Source organism: Nipponia nippon, unplaced genomic scaffold (genome assembly GCF_047370975.1).
Source record: "Nipponia nippon isolate SJK-2023a ecotype South Korea unplaced genomic scaffold, ASM4737097v1 scaffold_9, whole genome shotgun sequence".
Taxonomy (NCBI): Eukaryota; Metazoa; Chordata; class Aves; order Pelecaniformes; family Threskiornithidae; genus Nipponia; species Nipponia nippon.
The window spans coordinates 11,665,947-11,687,949 of NW_028262413.1; the positions used below are offsets into that span (position 1 = coordinate 11,665,947).

Sequence of the window (22,003 nt, forward strand, 5' to 3'; positions counted from 1 at the left end):
GAAAGGCCATTGTATTCAACAGATATTAGTATTTCCATAAGTAATCAGGCAGTCTGGTATGTAAACGACACAGAATACAAACACTGCGTGAGAGACCTGAAGTGTTCAAATAAATTATTATATTAATGTGTGGTTCAAGAGCTAGAAAAGGTACATGCAAAACATTCTCTGGAAGTTTGTAAAATTCTGCTTAGCAGCATTGCCTATAAAATAGTAGGGTAGAGTAATAAAACCAGATACCAGATACTCAGCTTAAAGATGGATAGAGAAAGGTGGAAGGGCTTCGTAAGTGGATGAGATGCTATTCCCCAAGCCATCTAAACGGAAGCAATTTTCCTGTAATAAATAGATCATAGATCATCTGATATGAAGATTGTTTTTGCTAAGCGGTAGCTAAGCAAAGCATTCAGTAGCTTGCCTTTTTTTTTTTTTTTTTTGGCTGATCATAGCCAGTGTGATGGAAATGAAATGGATGGGATGGAAGAAGATTAGCTTATCCACCTTGAACAGATTTAATAATCCTCATTATCTTTTTTTGTCAGCTCCCTCCTCTACCTAGTAAAGAAGGAGAAGCTCCCGTTAATAACCGACCACCTAACTCCCCAGTCCAGCAATGCTGACCATCTCCACTGCTGGGTATTCTCATGTTTTTCATCTACTGTCTAGAGAGGCTGCCAGGGCATTGAGGTGACTTCCTCGCACCGCAGACATTCATGCAGAGACCGATCTTGTTCCCTGCAATGTTCAAAACAGTAATGGTCTTACTTGGTATCTAGAGACCTTTCATTTTAGAATTTATTCCAGCTGGACTGCAGAGCTGGGCTGAGATTTCCTTGATAGCCTTGCCCCACACTGCAACGCTGAGAAAAAGCTCAGACTGTTCACAGCCTCTCCTGCTCTCATGAATGGCTTGTTTGTACGGGTGGTTTTGCCACCAGGCTTGGTACTATGAACACTCTCACTGTTACTGTTTAACTATAGTAAATCAGTTAAAGACTAACTGTGCTGTTCCGGAGAAATATTTTATTTCATGCAATGAGACTGGCCTACAGTCATTTATCTGACTTCCAGACTGGAAAGACTATAAAGAACAATGATTTTGAACCTCACTGCATTTTTTTCAGGGGCTTATATACACACACCGAGTCAGGAAGAGGAGGACTTTGTGCTTTAGCAAGCTCAGATGCGAATGCATCTTCCTTTTCACATACTGTACTGGCAGAAAAAATATTCTACTGGGTCTAAAAAAATTAGCAAATAGGTATAACTATGAAGGTATTTTTAATGAAAAGATTTCACTGTGCATTTCTCTAGCTAACTAAATACGCACCAAAGAGCTAAAAGCAGACATTGGGATGATAACTGCTAAGTGACCAGTTCAAACAGGCAAAACACGCCCCTGCCTGGCGGATGTTAGGGTAAATGCCTTTCCAATAAACTCTCCAGATTCTAAACTACGGCATTTCATTTTTCCAGAAGCCTCTCAAGTACGACCATGTGGATTTTCAATGGCAGAAACATCCTGCTCACAGCTGATGTTTTGTCAAGCTGTGTTCGTCCCCAAGCCAAGTCAGGAGAAAACACATAAATATTCTTACAAGCAGGTCACTTATTTTCCAGCTGACATGCATTTTGCATTCTGCTATTTTCACTCTATTTTCCCTACACACAGAGTCCATATTGTTATAGCGAAAGCAGTTTATATGAGAAAATTGACCTGGCACAACTTAAATTCTTCTAGCAAAACTTGAGTAAAAACTCATGTGGACACTCTTTTCATTGGAGATTGGAATATTTTTATTTAATGTAAAGCTATTAGGAAAGGATTCAACTGAACTAAATGAGAAAGTTTAATTTGAAAGCTGAAGTTTGGCACCAATTAACTGTGCTTAAAAAAAAACCCAAACAGATTCAAATTATATCATGGTGATTTTTCCATGCAGAGAAATCCTTAAATTCTCTATAATTTGAGATCCTATGCTTTCTGCAACCAAACTGACCGGCTTTAGGATACAGAGAGGATGGTAAGTCTGTTTTGCATTATTTACCATCTGAATAGGGACTAATCCCACTAAAACACGTAGACATAAACCAGTGAGAGATGAAAATCAACTCAAATTGATAGGTACTATGTAAGAGGGAAAGGAAAATCCTGGATGCAAAATACTAGAGAAAATGAGTTTTAAATCCCTGTACGAACAGAACAAACTTCTGACATCTGAAGCATGATTTAATACTACACCAGATGTTGATGTATTTTGTGTTTTTAGAAAAGCATATGACAATTTTGTATAGAATTTTTGCTTTAATTATTAGTGTGTGAAAACAGCATGAAGGAGGTGATCACAGTAAGTTTGAAGCTTTGCTCTGATTAACAAATTAGCCAGTTCTAAACAGATCAAGTAACAGTCAGAAAAGCCGATGACCCTTGAAAGCAGGCTTAAACTTTCATTGGGCCACTTATTACAGACCACTTGCTTTGGATGCAAACAATATCAGGTGTGCCCCCGTGGACCAGAAAATCTCTTTATTAAAAAATGAAAGAGCACTCGGTTTTCACTAGTTGCTTTGAAGTAATAGCAGTTATTCCTAGTAAGAGGGATTTTCAGGACCCAAAGAGTCTGTACTTAAAAAGAGATTGCTTTCACTGGCATACTCCAATTTAATTAAGTCAGATTTATAAGTAGAAGATCTATGTTAGTTGCATTTGTAATAGGAACTACAAAATTAAAAAAAAGAGTTTGTAATCAAATGAAATTTATAGAAAGGAAACAGTATTTTAAAAGTCAACACATCAGAAAATATGGTATGTTGAATAATTCATTTTTCATACTGGGAGAGACCCCTTTTGAAAGTTTTTGCCAACAGCTGTACAGCTCTAAAGTGACATTCACAGGAGCCTTTTCCTGGACTCCAGTGGGTGCTGAGTTGGGCAAAGGCACCCTGACTAACCAAGATTTTTCCTTTTAACTCTGTGGTTTCTTCAAGATGTTTTCTCAAATTTCAAAATGCAAAATACTTCAGCTTCTATTCAGTCTTTAGAGGTGCTACTGGTCAGAAAGAGAAATGATTTCTCTGCTGCTGCGAAGCAGTATAGTTGAGGACGTGTCTACCATATTTCCTTGCTCAAAGGTAGTGTTCTCCTACACACATTTAGAAGTGTATAAATTAGGTGGCATCTCACAAACTGGGTCAATGCATTGTCTCGCAGTTCAGCATTAATAAATAAAGTATCTAACAAACCATTTCAATGAGTCTATTTATGAAAAATTCATTTTTGGCACAGAGTGAGACTAGGACAGTACAGCAAACAATACCATATACTAAATTTACAGCTGTTGCAGTGATTTCTGTTCATTATATATCTAAATCGTTATAGATTGCCCATTGAAATGGCATTCCTCTCCTGAAGCTATACTATCATACGCTGTAACATTAAGTCATGAAAGTGGTTTCGGTATTAACATGCAGCTCATACTTGCTACTTTGAGAAGATGTAAGTCCTGACCTTGCAGGGACTTTTGCATGAGTAACTTTATATATATAAACAAATGTATTGCACATACAGCTCTGGAAATCCAGAATGCCTTTCTCCAAGAATCAGAGAGCGATTTGTCAGTAAATGTCTTAACTAGGGAAGGGTGACATCTGACAGGCTACCAGTCTTAAAGCTGAAAACACACCCAGAGTTCATTTCTGCAGCCCACACATTACGGAATGCACCCTATGACGGGCAACCAACTCAATGAAATCTGTGAGTTTATTCAGGGGTAATGCTTGGAGACAAGAGTACAGAACACATTTTCTCGATCTGCAGGTTTCAAGCTGCTACAGAATTTCAATTCCAAAGTATGATCTAGTTTAGCTTGGGAATTTTCATATGAAGGCTGTTAGTGCATCTGGTTTGATTTGTTTCTAATCAACCAATGTGGATTTTTAAAATGTATTCCCTCAGAAAGTTCAGCTGATATTTTCAAGGAAAACAATAAAGAAAATTCAGCTTTGACATGCACATTTTTTTTGCTTATACAACAAAAAGTTTTGCTTTCAAGTCTGTGGTGTTCCAGAGACGCTGGGGAACAGAACTATTTTTTCATGCCAAAGTATGCATTTCTGTCCTAAGTAGATTATTTAAAGAAACCTGTCCTGTTAAAGGAAAATCCTCAGTGCATCAGTTCAAAAATGAAAATTGTCAGTATCAAAAAAAAAATCAGAATTAAACAACAACAAAATTATTGCAGATCTGTGTATTTTTATCAGCTACTGAAACTACCTGTAGGAATCTCAGTTTTCTGTGAGTCAGATCTCTGCCCCAGCAGGGCAGAAGACCTAAGGAGGCACCCAGGCAGCAGGTTTCCAAGCCTAGCTGCAGCGGATGGCTGCTCACCCTTCATCTTAAGTCTGTGGCCCCTGTGGTGGGGCCTGATTCTCTGCTGCCTTCTGCCTGTGTTTTCACTTGGCTTCAGCATCAGAGTCTGTTGGTTTTCTGTTCTGTGTCATGTCCCAATACCCGTTTTTGCCTGGATATTTATCTTTCTACTGGTTGCCCTCCAGTCTCAGTTGACTGCTGTAATTAATGGGTTTGATAGCCATCTTACTTCATCCCTACCACTTTCTGGATCATTGAAATACAGCCCTTCGAAACGTTTATCAACTTCCCTATACTTTGGTTGATACCCGGCTGCAGAACGCGCACTGCTAAGAAGAACTTCCATCCTTTCTACATATAATATAGAATAACTAGGGAGGTTTCCAAAACAACAGTATTTCACAGTACCTTTTTGTACATTATAAATTTCAGTTGAGATTGGTAAAAATACTTGTAATTAGTCGTCCTTGGCACCTTTTCAGACCATTTTTCAGTTACTTACACTTTCAGAGTTTTATTCAGGAGGCTGAAATTATCCATGTTGGCTATCTGCTTCACATTTAGTTTTGTGGAAAAATTTTCAAGTAAAAAAATTGCTCATCTGTTTCTGAGAATGAATATAGGGGAAAAGATGCTGTTTTGCACACTGTAAGTGTAAGGACATCAAACCTCTCTCTTCACGCACGGGCTGTGGTGGCACATTGCTTTGGCAGGTAAGGTCACCAGAGCCTGTGGCTGTGCTGGACAGGCCCGGCACTGGCGCTGCTGCAGCCAGGAGCTCCCAGAGCTTCCCTCTCCCACCCTGCAGACAGGAGAAAAGTGACTGGATGAAAAAGAAAGCAGCAGCCTGGCTAAAACCACGGGGCCACGGCACAGCCTGGGGTTTGCAGCATGCAGTGGCAAGCTGTGTCTGCACCAGCCTGGGACTGGCTGGGGCAGGAGATCTGAACTATGGGGTCCAGCACCAGGGGCAAGGAGCTGGAGGGACACATGCTGCATGAGAAACCAGAAAGACAGGGAGAGTTTTGGGGGAAAATATGGTTTGTTTTTTAAAACAGTCGAGCATTGCTGTGCTGGTGTGCTGTAGATCACTCAAAATGAGCTTTCTGCAGGTGACCACAGGCTGAATGTTCCCCAAGGTGTTAATGTCCAGCGTGAGGCACCTCATCTGATCTGCTGGAGTGCTGCCACCCCACCACCTCACACTACACCAGTGTCTCTGCTCTAAACATTCAAGGTGATGATGTAACTCTAAATACCCTGAGAGATCAGGTCTAAGGCTTACGACCTGTCACATCTGGCGTGTCACCCACCATGAAATGACTTTTTTCTCTGTATTTCAGGTTCCTACCTCTTAATATCATCTCACTTGCAGTTGGGAAGATTAATTAATGTTTGTGAAAAAGACACAGAAAAGGACAACTGTGGCAAAATTAGCAATTCTGGAAGCGAAGTTTGGACAGCGTCAGTAAGTCAGCCATGTGAAACGCCCCCTGAACAGTAAGGGTAACACACAAGTACTGAAAAGCTGCTCGTCCCAGCCAGCGCCGTCAGTCGTGCGCACTGAAGGGAGGTTTGGGGGACAGTATGTGATCGTAGGAATAAAGGAAAGAATATACAGCTGCCCTGGCTGTTGAGCCTTTCAATGTACAATTTAACAATCTTTTAATGCAATTTGCATGTGTAACATGCGATATATGAATTTAAATGTGAAAGCCCTTTGTATGTAGCACATTATGTAGCTTCTTGCTGTTTGCTTTAGAAATTCCTAACTGCCCAATTGATGCAGACCTGCACACACAATAACCCTTAACAAATTGCTCTTGCTGATAATCAAGGTGGCAAGGGCCAAGGTCAGAGTTCAGCTCTTTCTGATGTCAAGGGCCTTCCACTAAAGCCCAAAGCAGCATGTGATGCCGGAGTGCTCTTTAATGCCAGCTGCCATTAAAGGCTGCACTTGTTCATGCTTCGCTGGAAGCTGGCTGGGACGCTTGCTTACATGAGTGGGTAGTTTAAAGCTCCTGTTGGTTAATCCCTCAAATGGCCCAGTGACTGCTTTCATGAAGTATACTGGTAAGATTAAAACTGCCTGATTGTTTTTTCTCCCTGAAGTTCACGAGAAACTGCCAGTGTAATTTTAAAAGCCTGCAAGACACCCGAAAATGCATTTGAAATAGAAACAGATACATGAAGGATATGGAAATTAGAGTTTCATGTTTCCAGACAAGCTTCAAGTGCTTATTTAACACAAATTATACAAAGCATTAGGACAATATAGATTATATCTCTATTATAGTTGGGGTAATGCTACAAAGCTGGGGGGAAAAGGCTAGTCTGATATTCAAAGCTTTTTTTCTCCTTAGTCAAGCTTTTATGTTCCCTAAGGAAAGCTGGCATGCTTAAACAGATTATAGGGGAATATCTGACACTTTTATTATTGCCTTTTCAGGAAGAAGCTAATATTTAACATGAAACAACACTTTCCCCTTCAAACTTGAAAAAAGTGAATGTTAACTGTGACATTTATAATTCTAACCTCAGCAGTGAAAGTCACGCTCACACGTATGAAAGGGTGAAATCATGAGGAGCTGGAAGGCAGTGTGTCAACTAGTGTTCGGCTCTTCTGAATGTCTGGGTGCTTGTCTCTTCTTACTGTATCGAAAAGGTAGTTACGTGCCTAACTTGCGGATCTGGATTTCATTAGGCAGCAAGGATCTTCAGTAGGGGCTACAGAGCTCATTTTGCAACATTTTAGGTCTGGTTTTGGATCTAAAATGGAATTTGGCTATGGCCGTGATGATATTCCTCCTCATCTGAAAAGCACCTCAAGATTTTCTGTGCTGTGTCTCCCCCTCTGTGGCTGAATTCCACATGAACTGGGTTTTTCTGCTTTTAACATATGTAATTTTGGATAATCTTTTTTTCCGTGCAGATGAGCATGTTCTCTGTGTCACCATTTCTTAAGATGAGCAAGAACCAACATACCTTATTCTCATATTTTAATTCTCTTAGATAATCCAAGCACTTTTTGCTACTAAACTTGGAGTTAAAAGTAACTACAGGAAAAACGGGTTGTTGAACCTTCCATTTGTTGAAATCCTCCCTCTGCTTCCTTGTTACTTCAGTCAGTGGGACAGCGTACAGAGTTCAGCAGTACAAATCAAGATGTGTGATTATCTGCTTAATAAACTTCAAAATAATGGTCTCTACACTTTCCATCTGTGGTTTCTTAGTCCTTACACAGTCTGTCTTCTACTGTGGGGGTCTTCAGTCAGATCTGATGCAGAGCATCAGAAAAACATGTATTTTGAAGTGATACAACCTGCAATTATCCTCCTCACAGAACTGCTTACTATGATTTTTTCTGGTAGTTTATGCTTTCATCTTACTGCTTTGCAGCAGCATTTTAGGATTTAGCAGTAAAGCACTACCACTGATCTAAACTGCGGATAACTAACTGCTCAGGGTTGCTTTTCAGGGTTACTGTACTTTTTGTTATTTTGGGCATACGCTTTCTTAGGGTTTTAACAGAACACTTATGTACGCTGATGTTTTAATCCCAACGCCCTTTCTAAGACGTGAGAGTGCAACCCCTGAATGCCGCTGTGCTTTTCTGCGTTGCAATGAATGGCTGGCTCCGTGACATGGGGCACTGGAAACTCCCTTGGAATCTGCGCCCTGCACTGTTACTGGCGTTTTGATGCGAGCTTGGAAATTTTACAACTTGCTTATTCATACTTACTTGTAAATGGTTCAGAGAAACAAGCCAACTTCTTACCAACACATTGGCCATTCTTCTGAAAGTGTGAAAAGATGACAGCATTTTTTTCCATCTTAGTAGAAAATGTCTTTCACAATGTAAACATTTGTTGATGAAACGCACTCCTCATTTTCCACACTAGCAGCTTTTTTTCTTCTTCAAAGTGCAACTTGAAGTATTTATAACTTGTGCTGATTACAAATATCGTATTTTTTTAGTTCTGAGGGTATTTTCTCACTCCCAATCAACTGCTTTTATCACTTTGTACTCCACTGATGTATTTTCTAATGGTATAAATAGCTAGTAATGAAGAGTTCTGAAGGTATGCAGAACACATTAATGCAATTAGAAGGTAAAATAACGCTACTTTTTGTACTTAAATCTCCAACTAGATCTTCTAACAAAATCATATGGGAAGGCAATCTGAGCCACATCTTGCCTGTTCAAAATTGTTTATGGTATGTGATTAGTCTTCAATAAGTCAAAGACATGAATTTATATTTTCTTTTGCACCCAGGCAAGGCTACAAGTAAATATTATATGACTTCAGAGGAATTTAGTATGTAATAGTAAAGCGGATCAAAAATCTAGCCAATTGACTAGGCAAATAAACAGTATCCATAACTCCACAGATCTTTAATTGGAATAAGAAAGTAAATAGTCAAGCAACTTTCAAACAAATTCAACTAAGTAATATGAGAAATGAGAAATCTCTTTTAATTTAGTTATAACAAAAAGGAAAAGATGAAACGAAAATGAAAGAATGGGACAAATCTTTTGGTGTTACAGTTCTTTTTCTGTTGAACACAAAAAGCAGTGATTTACATTAACTAAAAACCTAACCCATCATTTTTTTAACTGACCATATTTTTTTCCAGCAAACTGATGAGATGATGACAGCTTCTCACGGCTTTCCCATACATGACATTCTTCAGCACTTTACTAACACAGTGCTGAACTGCTACAGTATTTCATCTGTATGAATTAATCTCTATGAATTAATCTTATGGCTGTGCTTTACTCATTTACCATTACTTACATGCACATATATTCCATGACTACTTGTAAAAGAATAAGGTTCACATTTTCTACATAAATACATACTCTTTATGTCTCTCATGACCAACTCTCATTAGCTATATACTAAATGATGTTAGACATGAGACTAAGTTAGTATGTTGACTCTGGAATGCAGCAGTTACACGTGGTTGACTGGCCTCTTTGCTAAGGTTTATAGTGTAGTTTTGTAGTTCATAATGTAGGCAATTTTTACAATATAACACCCCTGCTAATAAAAATAAAATTGTTACGTAAGGCCACTACTAAATAATGAAACCTCTACTATGTTTCATTTACCTATTAAATTCTGTGTAGCAGTAAATGTTGTTATAGAGTTTGTTATTAATGTGAGTAACCTCAAGATTGCTGCCAACACTTCAAACATAAAATTTCTGTAAAGATGTTGGAATCAAATGATACAATGCTTTGCAACTTACTCCTTATTAGAAAATCAGGGTAAGATTCCCAATAATTATATGAGATTCCCAGTAACGTTATGGACTGCAGCGCAATGGAGCAAAGGACAAAAAGTTGAGCCCACCTGCTAGATCATCTCAGGTGCCTCTTCGTAGGATTTCAGCACGCAGAGAAATATATTATATTGCCATTCGTTTCTGGATTAACTCAGTAAAGCAATTTATGTTTACCTTTTGAGTATGCACGAAATGCAAAATGCAAGGAAGTATCATGATTGCGAAGATGTGTTTTCAAACTTCCACTTACTTCCATTAAGGACAGTATAGGAGCTCCACAGAAGATGCCAGAGGGGCTGTCAGTCCTTCTGAACACAAAGATGCTGTGACATGCTGGGGACAGCCCATTCACAGAACATAACCCTTTCTAGCCCCAGACTGAATGGATGATGGATGACAAATAGCTTTTTGTTTTAACTAAAAAATATGTAACTGTAAAAATATAATTATTATCTACCATCATAATTAAGGAACTCTGAAATAAAAGCTTTTTGGAATAATAAACTCCATAAATAACTGCTTTGATTTTTCTAAAAGAAAACATAGCAGCTTTAACGAAGTTCTGCCTTAACAAATCTTCATTGTGACCTCAGGATTCAATTTTAACAAGTTGGTTTTAATCCTGTCAGTTTAAGATCAAAGAAAAAGATTCATTGGCAGGGTTAAATGGAGCAACATTGAAGGATTTATAAAAACAAGGCCAATACCCACACCAGTCCTTCTGTCCTAATTAAGTTTATATTTTTTCTAAGTATTGCTGCCAGGAATTAATGCTCAGAGACCTAAGCCAAAGTAGCTCACTTTAACCCGAGGACATTTTTTTCACTTACTTTGACTGTATTTTAAGTTTTCCATTTTGAAGTAGTTAGCTTAATTTCCTACTTGAGAAAGTGAGGCTCTTCTCAGCAGCTCTTTAAGTAACTACTATTTTCCTTTTGTACCACTGAAGTCCAGGAGTCTGCATCGCTAGGCTTGACAATAATGTATTCTGGTCTTTCTGACCAGTTCACTCTGGTAAAGGCACCTACCAAACCACGCTGCAACATTCTCTTCAAAAAATGTTTGTTTCTGTTCCTGCGGCTGCTTTATCAGTGTTGAAAAAATGGTGAGAAAATTAATCTTAAATGTCAATGACCACTGCTACGTAGCTACGGGCAAGTAAATTCTGACATGACACAATACACACTTACTGTTCACTATTTCCCCCCAAAAAACGAGCCCGTGATGGTCCATTGCTCAGTGGAACTTGTGCCCGCTCGGAACATCTGGCACCTGGAGGCAGGTGGGCTCTCCCTGCTCGGATAGCGCAACTGCTGCTCAGGATTATCTCCAACTGAAAATATTTGCACTACTGGGGCTGGTTAAGCCTTGTAGCTTTGCACGCAGAAATTAATTCCTCAACAGAAAATGCTCCCCAAGAAAGGATCGCCTATGGAATTTTTCCTTCTTCTTCAGAGACTCCAAGGAGGAGGGAGGTATTAGAGGACAATCAGCCTGCACTCTGCCTACGTGAAGAAAGGAAACAGGCAAGCCAAATTTGGAAATGTCTGAAAGATAAGTGAATATATAAAACTATGACTGGAGCCTCTAATAATTTTATTCATCTTCTAGTCCTTGCAACTTTACCCTGCCTGGCCCTGAAAACATTGCTATCTTTTGGATTCGCAAGATATACACTTACTTTAGTACAAGTTAAGCACTTGTTACTTCTCCATCCTGTTTCTACTTTTGGCTGTCTAAAATCTTTCATTAACTTTCATTGATCTCATTCTGTACAGGGGTCTGAATACATGCTATAGGATCTGCAGTTTTGATTGCCTCTGTGATCACTCTAAGATGAAGGATAGTTTCTGTTGTTCTTAAATTACTTTCCTTGTCTTGTGTACAGTGTAGTACATGATGTAAGATTGTCCTGAGACAAAATGAAGGGAAAGCCCAGAGTTCTGGTGGTAAAATACCCAGTGTTGCAATGTCAGTTCTTTGTAGCCTTCCTGCAAACCTGGCGACAAACAGTTAACTTAGGCCATCCATTTGTGCATCTGTATGTGTACATGTAATGTACAAACTTAATTAAAAACAATTGCAACTGCCGAACTGCAACATTACTGAGCATAACATGTATTTTGTCATGACTTCAAAATGCAAATGTGCTTTTTGACTTGTTATGGAAGTCTTGCTTGCCAGACGTTTCTAAATAAAGCCCAGGAGACTGGATTTACATCTTCCCTCTCTTAACCCTTCTCTTAATCACTTCCCTCTAATTCCACTTTTTTCCATGTGTGTGGCTTGAGCAAAGCCTCTTCTCTGTAATTGTCTTCTAAACTGGCAAAAGGACAGTGCAGGGTGTGACCCTCCTCCAGTTTTCTGTGCACAATTGTATTCTCCTGTGCCCCATTCTCCTATGAGCTCTCCCACGTCTCTGTTAAGTAGCCAACATTATACAAAGCAGCCGGATTCCTGTTTCACATCTGTGTCTTCCTACAGCAACTGGAGCCATAAAATGAGTTGTCATCGTGGTATTTGATAATATTCCGAGCCAGAGGTATTGTATCTTCACATCTGGGAGTGAGCGGGTTCCCTCCTTTTAGCTACAGAGGATGGCGTATCTCACTGCACTACACTAGCAATAGTGGTCAGAGATGCTGCAGAGAATTGCAGAGGAGCAGCAAAAGGTCCACGCAAAAGAAGACAACATAGTCACGGGAGAAATACTGGAGTAAAGGGTTCCTCAAAATGTTGGTCTTTGTCGGGGATTCATTTTGAGCTATTACCTTTACTGTGTAGTTTGCAGCCACTGGTAAGATTTCACCGAGTGAAGCTGTCTCTCAATTTACGCAAGCAGTTAAAATGCTTTCTAGCGGACCAGTGCACACTATGGCATGTATGGGTACACACCCCACACTGCACATTACCCTTGCTTATGACAGGAACCGCACAGTATTACGTATGAGAGTGCTGCTCTTGGCCAGTCCTAGCTTGTACACTCAAAAAAGACTATGGAGAAAAAGTGAACTTAAACAACAGTCAATATTGTGTTCTTGAAGACCAATTTTATAGAAGAAACATACATTGTATGTTAGTCTAACGTTGTTGCTTTTGCCTTAATTCTCTTCTGTTTGTTAAACACAAATGTTTATGCCACCCGTTATCCAACAGTAAGCTTGTCTGACAGCTTTTGGCATACACTGATTTTTTAATAACTACCATCCACTGGCATACGCTTACTTCTTTAATAAATACCATCCACTAAGCACACATACCAGAGATGTAAAACAGTTTTATTAAATTAAGCAGAGGCACAAACCACTAAAATTATTTTCTTAATAATAAGAGGCAAATGTTTACATTTATTAACACTATATTGAGTTCAAACTGTATAAATGATAGAGAGGCTATTTTGCAATACCTCCCACACCAGTTTTTATGGGTTTTTAGAATAGGAGTTTAAAAGACAGCACTTTCTTACCAAATATAGCATTTTCCAACATTTTGACTGTTCCTAACTGCATTGTCCTAATGAGACACAGCAGCCGCTGCCCGTTTTACTTCCCCTGCTCCAGCATCACTCCCACTCCAGGGCAAGACGTCGGTGTGTCATCCCCGTCCCTCCCCAGTCCCCTGCTGCTGCCTGTGCTCTGCTGCGGCGCAGGGGCCGGGCTCGCCCGCAGCCCGCCGTACAAGCTCAGCAGCGCTGTGTGCTCAAGCTGCTCTGGCACCTGGACTCCTCCTGATTCTGCCTCCTGATAATCCAATTTATCACCTCAGTGAGTGAAATTAACTGTCAACAGAAGCGAGCCAGCACGAGCTGTGCCCTGCAGCCAGTCCTAACCACTGGGGACTGCTTCTCTGAGCCACCAAAGAAGAAATACCAGTTACTTTTCCCCAAACTGATTCAGCTTCTGTGGACAATCTTTTGTTCCTCTTTTGTGACTGTCAGCCGAGAGGCCAGCTGCTGCTTGCTGGGTTTAAATGATTTTAACTGTGTTTTAGTAGACTAGTTTACTGTACTAGACTAACACAACCATACTGATAGCTATCTTAATTGGCAGGGCTGCGTAATCTGTGCAGGTGACGTAAAAGAAAATCTAAAGGATGATGAAAAATCTATCTAGGCCCTTGGCTATTACATTTCCATGTATCTGCTTTACATGGAAATTAGTATCATCAGCTATTACATACTTTTCCAGCAGAAGAATCTCTTCAAAAGAACTAGCCAGGAAAGTATTCTTACTACCTAAATACTTAATATATTATGCTAAACAACAATAACATGTTATGTGAAATGCTGCATGTAACATCTAGAATTCACTGTTGTTCAAGACAGATTCAAGACATAAATTTTGACTGGTGTATTTTGGTATTTAAGAGCAGGCACAATGAGTAGGGACTGTTAGATCTAGCCTTACTTAAACCCTCCTAGTAGGGCACTTTTGGACAGCCTCTAGCAAAAGAAATCTCAATATCTGCAAATGTAAGTATTTTGGAATCTCTGATCAATGATCCTACCAACAATCATATCTAATTCCTCCCTTTTTCCTCCCCCTTTTCTACCTCCCTGTAAGATTTCTGAACAATCAGGCAAATATGGGGAAAGAACATGAACCAGCAGATCTCCCAGCATCACTGACAAAAAAATTTTCACGCTCAAATATCACTGTAGTATGTTATAAAATATACCATGAGTTCTCATTGGCACATCCCAATACCTTCATGCGGTGAAACAGCACTGTGCTCGGAACCATGATACATATGGTCATTCAAAACACGTCAGATATGTAGCACTCAGTCACGCTGCGGGTGCTGCTGCAATACGGGAGATGGTACACAACAGTACTAAGTACATTTTAGTACCTCCTACTGCATTTTTCTTCTAGTGTTCTGTTTGTTTCTTTTGTGTACCATGATACCAGGTTAGTCTCTATCATACGACATATCTCTATCATGCTACATACTTATTGAAGTCATCAAAACATAAGATTTATCTGTAGGTACTTGTACAACTGCAGTATTGTATCAACATTTTATACAGTATATCTGGAATTCCTTCTGATTTCTCAGATGTCTTTAATTTTCTGCAGTAATGTAGGTAAGATTAAATGCAAAGCCTGGCAAACAAACCTCCGGCATTGCAATAACAGAGAGAGATATGCATTTTTTCTTTATTATTCTGCTAGAAGAACTTACAAAACGTTGGTTTATTTTCTCCCTAAACTCTTACGTGATACTCAGTTTCAGACCTACACTTGTATTTTGTGCAAGATATTTATGTACGAGAAATGACAGTTCTATGGCACGGTTCTCTCAAAGGACGTGGCGTTCTCACGACGGCGCACGCACGCCCCAGGTACGTACGAGCAGAGCGCTCAGGCTGTGGCTCCTGGGGAGGAACAGCCGCGAACATCCCGCCTTGTGCCTTTGCAAAGATTCCCCAGTGCGGGATGTTCTGAGATGGCATCTCTTGCAGTTGATTTCCTTTTGCCATAGAGGGAATGGTGAAAGAAGAAATGGGTTACTGTCTTCACACGGCTCGTGTGAACTTAGGGAAACGCTGGGGTGAGTTCCCAGCTGGTGTCAGTCCCACAGCCCTTGATGTCAGCGGATCTATGCTGAAGAATTGCAAACTTGAGCGTATTCGGATCACATGCTGTTTCTTTATGGTTCTATAGATGTGACAGATTTTCTGTTGAGTCCCAGCTGCTCTCACTTTCCCGTTTCATGGACCAGATCCTCAACTAGGGTAAAATCACAGAAGACCGGGCCAAACCATGACTATGCCAGCTTACACAGTCTAACAGCTTAACTCCCTGGAAGTTGTTGTGTGAGTGTAAACGGCGCAGTGCCGCTGTGTAAAAAACCATGCAGCAGATATTCTGGTCTTGAAAATGTCTGGAATGAGTTGCAATGTGTAGATGGCTGGCTGGAGGAGGCTGTGGAGTCTGCAAAGTGCTTGGGCTGACTGTGATTTATGTTTGCTTCCAGGTGCATGTACATTTTCCATCCCCCATATAGACTCAAGCACTATGCTACACAGTCACGAGAGATTAAAATTCCTGCACATTTTCTAGAAATATCAGCCGTGCTGAGAAAGAAGCATGGCAAGTACCGTTTGTTTTATACTTACAAGAATCCTTTACAGATACATATATTTTCTTAACATTTCGTATTAGCATGAATTACAATATTCCGTTTGGGCAAAATGTTATTTTAGTTAATTTGCTACAGACTGTTTTCAGCCCATTTCTAAGTGAATGGTGAATAAGTCTTCAGTTGAACACAGCGCTTTCAGATCCTGCTGCTTAGAATAGCTCCCCGCTTCTCAAGTATTAATTGTATCTGGTTATGTTTAAATGTCATTAAAATATGCAGCAAATGATCTACGGGGATTCATATTTCTACCAAAAATCGAGCCTGCACCTTAAATTCCCGCTGCAGGAATCTGGGATGGGTTTTTCCCGCTGTGCCTGTTGCAAACATCTGCGACTTCTGAACAGTGAATAGAGTCCTTGCAATCCAAATTTTAACATTGTAGCCGAACGCTTTTAAGAGAGAATATTGCTATTTTATTCATAAACTGTTTCAAGAAAGGAAAAGGGGGAGAAGAGGCAAGGAAGTAAGCCAAAAGTGCTTTGACTTGCTTTCTGTTTTAAAGTGTCTCAGTGAGCGGTGTGCCAAGAAAAACAAAGTCCAGAGCAGGGAGCAGCGGGTAGATCCTGTTACAGCAGCCGAGCACCTCAGGAGACGGGGCTGCCTCCGGCAGGGGGAAGGGACAGAAGGGGAGAAACAGGGAGCTGGCGGCCCGCGCGCCCCAGCAGCTCCCTCCGGGGTGGGCTGATGACGGGGACCCCATCCTGCAGCCTGCCCACGCGCGATGGGAGGTCAGTAGGTCACTCACGTGAGCAGGACAAGCGAAATCTGGCCCTGGCTGGAGAACAGCTTTAAGAAATGGGTAAATGGGGAAAGGGAGAGGAATTATTATTATCAGAATAATAAGCAAAAATAGGAAAAGTGTAAGTGAACAAACATACAGATGAGACTACAAACTGCTACACAGCCAGCGTGGCCAGCACTGGTTTTTAGAGCTGTACCAATGAGCCTACAATAAGAGAAGGAAAATCAAACACACCCCCTCCTGAGCATTTATATGTATTTTCTCTTCTGGGTGTATTTGTTAGTCTTATTTGAGAAAGCAAGTATTTTTGTCTGGTTATATGGTAGCAAATTACTTTAATAAGGACAATTCAGCAACATACTTGCCCTGTAAATTTGTACAGGGAATTGGGACAAGCCTACAAAGCTCCTATTTACCACCCTTTTAAGAAGAAAGCTGGGCCGGCAGTCCTTCCGGACAGGCAAAGGGCAAGGGGGAAAATGCACAGAGCACATACGAATAAGCATAAAGACAGAGTCTCTTACTGCCATGGGTCAATGCCAGACTGTCCCCCACCTTACTCAAGCTACACACGAAGCCTCTGTCTTTCAGAGGGAAGATACGATAGCGGAAGGAGTCAACTTAAAAAGCAAAACTTGTGAAACTGTTATAGCTAGTCACATGGGACTGGCTGTTGCCACATACTGTCACTGAAACGGGGCAGAGCTGAGCCCCAGTAGCTGAGCTAGACCTCACATGCTTTTGAAGTAACATTATTTTACTATGGGTAACCCGGCAGGGCTATAGCAGGTGGCGCGTGAACTTTCACGGTGGTGCAGTGACCTGCAGCAACCCCGCTATTCCCGTCCTTTGCTTCTCGAAGGGGGAACTGCCAGTCTCCTGGTGACATCGACTCTGCATAGGTTGTGAATACCATCGGTAGCACAGACCACTGGCAGAAAGACTGGCATCTTCAAGGAGTGCTTAAAAAAAGAGGGAGAACAAGGGAAGTAAAGCCACGCTGTTACTTGAAAGCAGATAAGACACGTGGCACTTTAAGAGTCTTACAACCACAACAAATTCACTCCAGATTTAGACTGCGATACACGTGAGAGCAGAATATGGCTCTGGGACTGTAGTCATCTTGCCTAAACAACAGAAGGAGATCTTTGTCGTGGCCTGGGACAAATAGGGACTGCCTAGGGCACTCAGAGGTCTTGATAGCCCCAACCAGCCTCACCTGGGGTCTCTGCCCACCCCGCCCACGGGCCCACAAGTCCACTTAAGCTCAGCCCCAGGGCTTTTGTCCTCTCCTGAGTTGCGCTGGAGGTGTACCAGTCTCCAGCACTGTTCCTGAGGTGTTTGGACTTCTTGGCTTGACTGTGGACCTGGCTTGCTGCCTTGGCTCTGCATGGTGATCACTGAACTATCGGTAGGACATGTTGCCATTGCTGCCCTGCTTTATCAGTAGTGTTTTTGTTTTTAATGGGGTGTTTTACATTGCTATCAAAATTGCATTTTAGTTGTATTAGGTCAAGAATTGTCTGTCCTTGGTTGGATCTTTCTGCATTTTGGCACTTTGCCCATTATGTTAGTTGCATCCTAGTGAGCCTCTCTGCTAAGGAAGCAAGAGGCGTAAAACTGAATTGGGAAAGATTGTGTTTTGCTGAGGATGAAAAGGCTTGCTTCTTTGATCCAGTTCAAGGTCTACAGTTGAGTCCTTACCAAAGTCCTTCTGGTAGACATTGCTTCTTAGGTCTGTTAAGCTGAAGATTTCTCCTGGAGGTGGAGGCTAAACCAGCCCTTTCACATTCTTTGGTTGAGAAGACTGAGCTCCTGACAAAAAACTTGGATCAATTCAGGTTTGCTCTAATTTGTGCCTAGTTGCCCACAGTCCCAAGGGGCTGTTCAAGTTGCCAGAGATTACTGTGGAAGAATGAGTGATAATTGGCTTAAGGCATTTCCATGAGGTTTCAGTCTACCAGCTGTCCCTTTGAAACTGCTAAAATCATCCTCTTCCTCTCTTCTGCTTGAACAAGGGGAACCATTATGTGGCCCTTGCCACTGGTTTAGAGATGAACCACTTTGTGGATGATAAAATTACTGACAGCGTTGCCAAATACTCCCCAGAGCATCTAACCAGCACAACCCGGTCTGAATGCACAAGGAGCTTTTTTGTGGTTTCCCTGCCATTACATTGTTAGATGTTGCTACTTATTTCTGAACATAGCAAAAATAGCCAGTGCAACTTGAGTGCATTTTATAAAACTGACTTAGTTTACAACTAATCCTTTAAATCTATATGGAGACAGTAGAATCCAGTGGTTGGAGTGCAGAAATAAGATCCAATAAACTGGTTTCTAGTGCTGCCTTCTGCCCCTTGCATCACTCCTCTGCACCTATAGATCTCCATCTGTAAAAACATGGCCAACAGCACTCAGCCACCTTTATAAATGGCTGAGATGTTCTGATGAAAAGGGCTCTTAACATATGAAAGACATTAATACAATTGCATAGAGAGTAAAAGATATCAGCCAAATATCCAGCCTACACCATGATCCAGCCAGAAATACAGTAAACTGTAATTGCTCACTGCTGGCCTTCTCGCATAGTACTTTCCAAGACAAGGTAGAAAACATTGCAAGAAAAACAGTCCAGAAACCTAAATCTGAACTCTGATTATCAAGGGGAAATCAATTATTTGGAACTACAGAAGTTAATAAGCTTCCTGATCAAATAAGCAGAAGATTGTTCTGACAAAAATCTGTAATCCAAAATACAAGTTGCTTTTTTTAAAGGAGCTTTTCTTATTCTAAAAACCTTGTATACAGTAGTGTGAGGAAAGCTTACTGTATATATATATGTGTGTATGTGTATATATATACTATCCAAATTCTGCTATCAATTACGCTGATACAAATCTGGAACAACTCCAGTGCTATTTACATGTGTCTAAATTAGAACAGACTGTGGTTTGTTAATGAGGTATATACTTTCCAGTGCTGTATACTGTTCTATGAAAGGAAAGACTTGTTGAAATCAGCTTTTCGTTTTTACTAGTGATATTAGTGCTTAAGGGATATTTTCTGCTCTATAGCAATGGGTACAGTTGTAGTAAATCTCTAATTCCCAATATTTAAAATGATCACCTGTGAAAACTCTTTGGTTGTTTGAATATAATATGACGACAGAAAATTTTGCAGGTATAAACATAACTTGGTGGTCAATCTCAACATTTTTATTGATTTTGTACTGATGTCCCTACCTGTATTGGATTATTCATCCTGTTTCTTAGCCAACAATTCAAGGTGTTGATTGTTTTCCATAGTAAAACATTGTCTCACACTGGGTCTGCCTCTAAATCACTGTGGTATATTTTAGCCTATATATTGTTCAATAAGGTAATTTTGAAATTTGAATGATATACAATTGGAAACAACATCACCTATGCTTTCAGAATCCTCAGTGAGTTACTAAAATAAGTAGAAGTAAGCATTGATAGATGTTTGCACAAGGAGAAAACCAAGGCTTGCTATACCTATTAAATGCCTGAAAATTAATTTCTTTATCATTAAAAATAATACTAGTGCTGCTTCTATTTCCGTTCCTCACATTCAACCAGTGCCAGCTGTGCTTTACTACATTCCAATGGCACTTTTCATACCTCTAAAATATAGTTGGTGACCATTTAACAAATTACAGTGTAGTAACACTAAGACTATGCAGCCATTTAGGTCAGGAAATATAAAATAACATCTTATAAATAACTCACTATAACAGCTCTTAGAGGTGAGGAGAAAGGCAGTAATAAAGGCTTTAAGAATTACTCGTTTTTTATTTTTGCCATAAAATAGTATCAATTGTTCAACTATTTTCTTAAAAAGGTGGAAAGACAGGATAGGTTAAGCTCTTCCACTGGTACATTTCAACCAACTAATGGTGAAACAAATTTCTCCAGTTTTTAAACCTCTAGTTTTAAACAACCTCAATTCAATGTGTATTCTTTAGCACTGTGCATTTTGCTGTTTAATATCATTCTAACAAACAATCTGGTGAGAGTCAGATGGTTTCAAGTGAACTTCGCTTTTTTTCACTCAAACCCAGAGTAATTTTTTTGGGGCTCATTCACACTTACGGCCTCTGCATGAGGGTAATCAATGGACTTTCATACTGACCAAGCTGTCTATGACAACAGTTAAGAGAGCCAACAGCTCTCATAAATCACAGGAGTACACAAAATATATACGAAAATTCTATTTTCAGAGCAAGCTACATTGCAAATACTCTATGTTCATAAGCTTGCCATGCTGGGATAGGATTTGAGAGATCTGGCCTTACTTTCCAAGTCCACCACAGATTGCTTGTATCACCCTCAAGTCAATATATCTCGGTTTTAAATCTTTTGAAAGAAGGTTAGAATAACTCCCTTTCTCCTGTCATGGACCAATACAAACACAGAAAGAGGTTTGGTTAGAGTACATGTACGGTGTCTAGCAGAAGGGAAATGCAAGGAACTAGGGCATACCTACAAATCTGACTAAAATAGTGCACAAAAATTGCCAACTTGACTATTTGCCTTAAGTCAAATAAGATACAGATTTTGATTACAAACAGTATCTTGTATCAGAAAATATGTCACCCAGTGCTAGCAGTGGAAAAACCAAGAGCTGAATGGCAAGCTGGATGGAGTTCTACTTGGGCAGAGCAGCACGGTGGTTCAGAGCTTCCCTGCTACTAGTAAGTCTGAGGATGGACTAGAAGGCACCTTCAGGGGTCTGAAGCTAGCCACATAAGCAAAAAAATTTGGAAGATAAACTGATGCAGGAGATAGGGGACACACTAGCAGTGGAAAATGTCCATTTTTGCATTATGTACTTATGCACTCTGTACCCCAGAAAAGAGAAGAGGAAGCTGACAAAGCATGCTATGCTTAGTAATCACACTTAAATTTTCTAACAGCCCTATCTTGTATGGTTTAGATATTGAAAGGAAAATAATTGACATGTCAAGGAAGTGTTAGCGGTTATTGTTAGAACATACACAACTACACATGCACTATTCAGGACAGCACACAGTACCACTTAATGGAGCTTTAAAAGTGTAATTTCAAAAGATTTTAATTTAAGCCTTAAGCTGCAGTGATTCTGAAATAACAAGTTCACTACAGATGCATGACAGTTGTTTCAAAACTAACAATGGAAATTCATTCTTCAGTATGCTCAGCTTTCTGGCCCATTTCTGAAAGAAAACATCATGCTGATTTAAAGAAAACAGCTGGCTTGTGTTTATAAAATTTGCATTATCTTTTCTTGGAATGAGATCATCAGCCTTGGGTTAGAAAATCTGGAAATATTTCACTGAATATTTCTGAGCTGATTTCCGTCAGCATGTTTCCTCACTCTGACTTCAGGAGGAAGATTGACCATGTGGTCACAATTTATCCTTGATTTCCATGAGCAGAGGTGAATACTGAA

General features: G+C 40.2%; 1 protein-coding gene and 1 long non-coding RNA gene across 3 annotated transcripts in view; one reads left to right on the top strand and one right to left on the bottom strand.

Moving 5' to 3' along the window:
- PDZRN3 (PDZ domain containing ring finger 3) overlaps positions 1–22,003 on the bottom strand; it is a 147,983-nt gene that overhangs the window by 84,884 nt on the left and 41,096 nt on the right. The window lies entirely within an intron of this gene.
- LOC148050097 (uncharacterized) overlaps positions 17,852–22,003 on the top strand; it is a 39,755-nt gene continuing 35,603 nt past the window's right edge. For both annotated transcript variants that reach the window (XR_015701472.1, XR_015701471.1), the window contains exon 1: positions 17,852–17,961. This is a non-coding gene — a long non-coding RNA (uncharacterized LOC148050097). The remainder of the gene's footprint in view (positions 17,962–22,003) is intronic.